At 37.5% G+C, this 8,517-nt stretch overlaps 1 long non-coding RNA gene across 1 annotated transcript in view; it reads right to left on the bottom strand.

Moving 5' to 3' along the window:
• Nucleotides 1–5,242: 5,242 nt before the first annotated feature.
• Nucleotides 5,243–8,517, bottom strand: part of LOC145523743 (uncharacterized) — a 237,653-nt gene continuing 234,378 nt past the window's right edge. The window contains exon 7 of the long non-coding RNA XR_014066866.1: nucleotides 5,243–5,590. This is a non-coding gene — a long non-coding RNA (uncharacterized LOC145523743). The remainder of the gene's footprint in view (nucleotides 5,591–8,517) is intronic.

Genomic DNA, 8,517 nt, shown 5'->3' with positions numbered 1-8,517 from the left:
CTTTCAACAAAGTACTTTGGGTTATGTAAGAATTCTACTAAGAAGTTTAAATAATACAGAAATAAAGGAATAGTTGTAGGGAACATTTCTAAGTTTGTAACAAAAGTCTAGTAACAGATTTCAAGGTTAGCATAATTTTTTAAGGACTTGAATACTCTGCAATGACTACCAGTTTCTTTCCTAATTCTGTCTGAGTAAATTCTAATATGAGATGACTTCAGTGGGTTCTGTTGTGAAGTCTAATGAGAGTCTCAATCTCTCCCAAGCTACTTCCTGGTCTTTCTAAATGTGACTTCAATATCACCTTTAGTCCTGAGTTTCACTGTATTTTGTAATTCTCTGGCCCTGTCAAATTTCCCTGACTCTAGACTTATTAGGGATAAAGATTCTTATTAAGTAGTCCTGGAGCTCCACCTTATACTTCAGATTATTTTATATTAAGACTAAATTTCCTACACCTTTCCTGAAATATTGTGTCCCTAAGCCTTAAGGAAATTTAGTTCCCATTCAGGTCCAATGCTACTCTACACTTTAGTGGCACTCAGCTTTGTCTAATTTCACTATAAGTCATTTGATTTTTGATGATGGACACAATGTTTCTAGAAGTGTTTACGAAATGAAAACAAAATAATCTTTTAATCTTCTGAACAGTCCTACCCAATCTAAAGTCTTCCATTGAATTCTTATTCTAGATGAAGAAAAAATATATTTCTTGATTTATTTGCAAAGCAGAAATTCTTAATAAGCCCTGAAGCCCCCATCCTGAAGTCCAATCCACCCTTCAACCCAGGAAGGAAGATTTTTGTCTTGATTCATGAACCTTCTATTGGCTATATCTCTTCCAATAAACATGGTGAGTTTGCAAATCAAACTGATGTTCCCACTTCAAGTTACCCAGTACTTTTCTCAATTATAATTCAGATTCTTAGAGCCAGAGACCACTGCTCAAATATCCCAGACCTGCATACAGGGCACGCGCAGACTTCTTAAGCTCTATACTCCTGAGAGGGACCATGTAGCATACATATCTATCCCCAGGTCCAAGGAGCCACCATTTGCAGAGGTGTGGAAAGAGCTTGGGCACAGGGGCTTTGTGTCCACAAATGTGCACAAGGCCTCTCACAGTGTGGGGTCCAGGAAGGATAGGAAGAAAGGACAGGTAGGCTGGTGTAAAGAGCTGAAGGTTGAGACTACCATCATCCTGCAAGTCACTATAAGAACCCAAGAATTTTAAATGTAAAACGGGCCTTTCAGGCCATTTTGGAAGACATTTGTCTAGGCAAGAAAATAGTTTTCTGGCTTTATTTCAATTTTAAAAGATATTTTCACATATGGTGTATGGACTCCACTTGTACCCATATTCTAGGCAAGTTTGCTAATATCAAAAACTTGGCTCATCTTCTCTGGGATGAGTTGTTCAAATCTACACATTTTATAGAATATGTGTTATAGCAGGAATTAATATATTTTGCAGAGGCTATATAGACATATTCTGACTTAAGGGGATGGATAATTCACATATTTTTAAGATTGTCACACAAATTGGAGAAAATTTACGAAACTTAATTACAATATTCAGAAATTGTAGAATAGGATCCATTTCATGCAGAACCTACATTTTGCTTTTCCACTTCAACCAACTCTTCTCTACTTTTATCCCTTTTTAACCTTTTGTTTACTTTTTACACATGATGTTAGAAAATGAATGCTATCCTGCTGTGACTGTGAACTCTTTGTCTTCTGGAGGCAGGAGACCTGGGGCTCTAATCCAGATTTTAGAGAACAAGGACTGGGTATTGAAGGCAGAACTTGGTTAATCAAAGATCTGGGGACAGAAGGTAAGAGAAGGCTCTAAAAAACAAACAAACAAAAAGCCCAAAGGGAGAGAGATAAGCAAAGCCTAGACAAAAAATAAAGAGGCTATCACAGAAGCCAGGCACTATGGAACAATTAGTTTTAGTAAAGTGAACAAAACACAGATCATGGAGAAATTCCCTAAATCTTCTAGCCACAGAAGATAACAGGACACTTGTACTCACATTTGGGGGGCAGGGTACTATTCAGGGGTGAAAAGACAATTCAGACCTTGTGGATATGAAGGTAAGCCCATTCTAATTAAAAGTGAATACTTCCAAGATGTAATTATACAAGAGCAGCTGTGTTTGTTATCGGAGAAGGCAATGGCAACCCACTCCAGTCTTCTTGCCTGGATAATCCCAGGGATGGGGGAGCCAGGTGGGCTGCCGTCTATGGGGTTGCACGGAGTCGGACACGACTGAAACGACTTAGCAGCAGCAGCAGCAGCTGTGTTTGTTAAGTGAACACGTCAGGAGTGAGGGCAGTGAGAGTGTAATGATATGTACAAAGTCTCAGAATTGAACCCCCCCCAAAAAAAAAACCAAGAAAAAATGATGAAAAGAAGGAAGGGAGTGAGGAAGGAAGGAAACATGCTTGTTCAAAAGGCAAATCTGGGGAAATAACATGAATTTTTTAGAGATTTGAATAATAAAAAAAATTGTAAAATCAGAAAGGAAAGAAGGTAAACTAAGTGTGAAATTTTAGGCAGATTAAAATAGCAGAAGACATGTGAGAAGCTTAACATAGCCCAAGTAAGCTCTCATATATTAGATCAAGCAAGGCAATGAGTAGATAAGTTTTGGGAGAAAGGAAGAGAGAGAGAAAAGGACATAGGATGAAGATTAATTAAATCAAAATCTCTAGATATTATAGGGAGTCCAAATACTATTCCTACTACAGATAACATTGAAATCCAGTTGACAATCAAAAGTCATTCAATTACCCAGCCATTATCTGTTGAATACTTCCTATGTGCTGATCCCTGGGCTTTTTGCCATCTATAAAGTGCCACTGAACAAAGGAAATATGATCCCTGATCTCATGGGGGCTTACTGTCCATGGGAGCAACAGATGATGAAAAAAAAATTTACATAGATTCATTGTTGTTCAGTCACTAAGTCATGTCCAGCTCTTTGCAACCCCATGAACTGCTGGATGCCAGGCTTCCTTGTTCTTCACTATCACCCAGAGCTTGCTCAAACTCATGTCCATTGAGCCGGTGATGCCATCCAACCATCTCATCCTCTGTCAGCTCCTTCTCCTCCTGCTCTCAATCTTTCCCAGCATCAAGGTCTTTTCCAATGAGCTGGCTCTTCCCATCAGGTGGCTAAAGTACTGGAGCTTCAGCATCAGTCCTTCCAGTGAATATTCAGGGTTGATTTCTTTTATGGTTGACTGAGATGTTCTCCTTGTAGTCCAAGGGACTCTCCAGAGTCTTCTCCAGCACCCCAATTCAAAAGCAACAATTCTTTGACACTCAATCTTCTTCATGGTCCAACTCTCACATCTGTATATGACTACTGGAAAAACCATAGCTTTAACTATATAGACCTTTGTCAGCAAAGTGATGTCTCTGCTTCTTAATATGTTGTCTAGGTTTGTCATAGCTTTTCTTCCAAGGAGCAAGTGTCTTTTAATTTCATGGCTGCAGTCACCTTCCACAGTGATTTTGTAGCCCAAGAAAATAAAATCTTTCACTGTTTCCACTTTTTCGTCATCTATTTTCTATGAAGTGATGGGACCAGATGCCACACAGATTCATAAACTAATATAACTTGAGAGGTTGAGTTTCCAAATATAAATTATGGTGTTATAAAGCAATGTTTCAATATTGAAACTAGGAGTTCACAGACCTCTAGACACTAATATCAATGTATTATCTGAAATATGAAGGGAGTATTGGCCAAGTATTGAGAGATACTGGGAGCAGTTCAAGTAGAGAAAAGAGGATATGCAAAAGCCCTGCGCTTTTGATGTATGTGGGTTTGATGTATGTGGGTTGCTGAGTGAAGGCCAGTGTAGGTGGAGCACAGTAGGTATTATACAGTTAGGTCATGTCTACTGGTCTAAAGATTTTGATTTTTTGATTGAAGTATAGTTGCTATACAATATTATATGTTACAGGTGTACTATAGAGTGATCCATAATTTTAAAGGTTATATTCCATCTATAGTCATTATAAAACTTTTCTGTGTCCCCTGTGTTGTTCAATATATCCTTATAGCTTTATTTATACCCAATAGTTTATAACTCTTACTCCCCTCCTCTCCCCCCTTTGTGATTTATATTCTAAAGAATAAACACTCATTTTCAGTACAAGGTAAGACCAGACCAATGTTTTGAAGTACATAGTAAGTCAAAGAAAGCAATTCCAAAAATGGAATATGTTGAATCAAGTGAATTCTTCTAAAATGTAGAGATTGTAAGATTTTTTAGATATACAGGCATCTTAAGGAATATGAATCTTAAGGATACTAGGCTAGAGACAACAAAGAATATTAATAAGTAAAGAACATATGTACCAAATATAAACTCAAGCTGTTCCATATTCATGCAGAAGATAAGAAACTTTGGATCACAAATAACTCTTATAAAAATGGTTGAAATTGTTTGCTTAAGTGGAATATTCATAAACAATGTATGGTGCATCAGAATATCATAGATTCTGCAGCTCTACACAGCTGTGTTAAGTGGTAGTAACATCTTTCAAGTACTAAGAAAGCAAGACAAAGTCTACACACACAGTGCTATAAAAATGATGACAGCCACCCATCACAGGAAATTGGAGGCATTACCAGAGGAACTGGCATCAACATCTACTTAAGGATATCTAAATTAAATGAATTCAATTCTGTATTTATGTGTTACATGAAAACTAGAATATATCTATGTTTAGCTACTTATATCTGATTTTTTGCATTAACTCTAACAAGATCTGGAAACATGAATTCATCACGACCTCCAAAGAAATCTTTCTTACGAATGAGAAAAAATGAAAAAAGCTCTGAACTTAGAATAGTCTAAGATTATTGTCCTAGTGCAAACTTCTTTGCTCAAAAGCATTTCATCTTATCTTAAAGCCTCAGTTTCTTCTTATGCAAAATAAACATGAATTCACATTTATTCTCCCTTTTCACTGTGCATGTTAAGAGCACTAGTATATCGCCATGGTTTTGAGGGAAGGCTCTACTATTTAACAACTTGAGATAATCTCACTGAGTCTCATTTTCTTTATCTATAAAGTGGACCACTTCCTGGAATCATCAGAATTAAATCTTTCAGATTAGCACCCATTCTATACTATGGGACCAATAGATATTACTTGTCTATTCAATGTCTATTGAATATGTGAAAAATATTTAAGATTATAAAGTGCTATGCAAAGTGCAAGTCATTATTATTTTTATTGTGACATTTAAATTTCCTCTTAAATTCAAGGTTCATCAATATGAAATTCAGTCCTTTATGACAGTCTGATTTTTGTGGCTAATTGTGACCCTGACGTTTGTGGCTAATTCTGACAATTGTCAGTTAGTACAAAAGAAATGTATCTGATTGCTTAATATACAGCAGATATGACTAGTCAAGATTGGCAGTGACAACTATTTTCATAATCTACTCTACAGCCACCCTACAACCACTCTCCATCCTGTTCTGGGCCCCTGAGGATTACCTGTATGGATTGCATCAATCGGCTAACAAATCAATAGTTGAGTTCAGCCAATGATGAGTTCTAGAATAATCAGAGAAAGGGAGGGAACATAAGTTCTTTGGTTATATTCATTCTCTGCTCTCTATAGTCTGGTACTATCAATTTGTAAACCATATACTCCACTGATTTCTTTCCTTATGCTGATCGTCTCTCCACCAAAGCCTATTCTCTATTCAAGGCAGGTGGCTTGACATGACTTTATCGCCATCTCTTTGTTTCTTTGGCCCTAGGAGTAGTATCAGCTCCACTGCTACCATTCCAGGTCTCTGTACTATTGTGGTTCCCTAGCACCCTGCCCACACTTCCATCATATGACACTTTGTAAATAAGCCTGCCTTGAATGATCCTAATTAAATATCTTACTAAGTGGACTCTAATAGGAATCTTAAATTATTCTCTAATTTTACTCTCTTAGATTTTTCATTGCAGACAATGTATACACTCTGGCACCATAGAGTTCCAGAATCCCACTGTGACAAGACTCTATAAGAGTCAATTCTGGAGGAATCGGGTTTCCCTGGTGGCTCGGTTGAAAAGAATCCACCTGGAACACAGGAGGCCCAGATTCAATCCCTGGGTTGAGAAAATCCCCTGGAGAAGGAAATGGCAACCCACTCCAGCATTCTTGCCTGGGAAATCCCACAGACAGAGGAGCCTGGCAGGCTACAGCATAGGGGATCACAAGAGTTGGACATGACTTAGCAACTAAACCACCACTACCAAGATGCTTGATTATTCATCCCATAGGCAATGCTTGACAGAGAAGCAAGCACTTCTTAGGAAGAAGCCCAAGAAGCTGACTGTGCTAGTTAATGCTATAGCCCACGACTTCTTGAGACTCTAGAGAGGGGGAGGAGGGGAGAAAAACACTCAAGAAGGGAAGCTGTCACCTTGTATGTAGGAGTATAAATTAACTAATTTCTATTTGGGCACATATATTAATGTGCTCTCATTTGTACCTGCAAGTTGGTGATGTCTCAGTTCAGTTCAGTTTGGTTCAGTTGCTCAGTCATGTCCGACTTTTTGCGACCCCATGGACTGCAGCGCTCCAGGCTTCCCTGTGCATCACCAGTTCCCAGAGCTAGCTCAAACTCATGTCCATCGAGTCAATAGCACATATTCTTAGATTATTATTTATCAATAATGGTTCATTCTTTGTAACAAGTGTACCATACCATGTTGATACTAGGAGAAATGGTGTGGAATATATAGGAACTCTTCTATCTTCACAATTTTTTTTCATTTTAAAAAATACGTATTCAATTACTCAGCCATTAAAAAGAATACATTTGAATCAGTTCTATTGAGACGGATGAAACTGGAGCCCATTATACAGAGTGAAGTAAGCCAGAAAGAAAAACACCAATACAGTATACTAATGCATATATATGAAATTTGAAAGATGTTAATGATAACCCTATATGCGAGACAGAATAAGAGACACAGATGCATAGAACAGTCTATAAGACTCTGAGGGAGAAGATGAGGGTGGGATGTTCTGAGAGAATAGCATTGAAACATGTATATTATCATATGTGAAACAGAACACCATTCCAGGTTCGATGCATGAGACAAATGCTCAGGGCTGGGGCAATGGGATGACCCAGAGGGATGGGATGGGGAGGGAGGTGGGAGGGGGTCCAGGAAGGGGAACACATGTAAACCCATGGCTGATTCATGTCAATGTATGGCAAAAACTATTACAATATTGTAAAGTAATTAGCCCCCAACTAAAAGAAATAAATTTATTAAAAAAAAAACGTATTCATTCATTAATAAAACAACAATGATAAATCCATTATACTTTACATTTTAATAACAAAAATTATTTTTCAAACAAAATTTAGTGGAAAGGGTGGTGTGGTCTTATATTTCACCCATCCCTCTCTCTCTTTTTTAAAAATTTTAATGAAGTATAGTTGATTTACAATGTTGAGTTACTTTCAGGTATACAATAAAGTGAATCTGTTATCGATATCAACATACATACTCTTCTAGATTCTTTTCCCGTATAGGCCATTACAGAGTATTGAGTAGAGCTCCCGGTGCTGCAGAGTAGGTCCTTATTAGTTGCCTATTTTATGTATGTGTTGTTGCTCAGTCGTGTCCTACTGTTCGCAATCCCATGGACTGTGGCCCTTATGGCTCCTCTGTTCATGGGGTTTCCCAGACAAGAATACTGGAGTGGGTTGCCATTCCCTTCTCCGGGAAATCTTCCCAACCCAGGGATCAAACCTGTGTCTCCTGCATTTCAGGCAGATTCTTTACTGCCTGAGCCACCAGGCCAGGTGTGTATATGTCAATCTCAATCTCTCAATTGATCCCTCACCCCCCTAGCCTCTGGCAATCATTAGTTAATTTTCCATGACTGTAACTCTATTTCTGTTTTGTAGATAAGTTCATTTTTACTTTGTTTTAGATTCCACATATAAGCAATATCATATAATATTTGTCTTTCTGCATCTGACTTACTTCACTCGGTATGGCAAACTCTAGGTCCACCCATGTTGCTACAGATGGCACTATTTCACTCTTTTCTATGGAGAACAGTATGGAAGTTCCTTAAAAAACTAAAAATAGAGCTACCATGTGATCCAGCAATCCCAGTCCTGGGTATATATCTGGAGAAAACCGTACTTTGAAAAGATACATGCATGCCAATATTCACTGAAGCAGTGTTTACAATAATCAGGACACAGAATCAACCTAAATACCTTCACAATTTTTTGTGTAAATCTAAAACTGATCCAAAATTTAAAAAATTATTTTTTTTTACTTTTTTTTTTCTAGGGCTTAATTTTATTTTATTTTATTTTATTTATTTATTTTTTTAATAAATTTATTTATTTTAGTTGGGGGCTAATTACTTTACAATATTGTAATAGCTTTTGCCATACATTGACATGAATCAGCCATGGGTTTACATGTGTTCCCCTTCCTGGACCCCC

The sequence above is a fragment of the Giraffa tippelskirchi genome, chromosome 10, assembly GCF_054371585.1.
Source record: "Giraffa tippelskirchi isolate mGirTip1 chromosome 10, T2T-mGirTip1v1.2.pri, whole genome shotgun sequence".
Classification (NCBI taxonomy): domain Eukaryota; kingdom Metazoa; phylum Chordata; class Mammalia; order Artiodactyla; family Giraffidae; genus Giraffa; species Giraffa tippelskirchi.
This window is presented reverse-complemented; position numbering and strand designations above follow the sequence as displayed.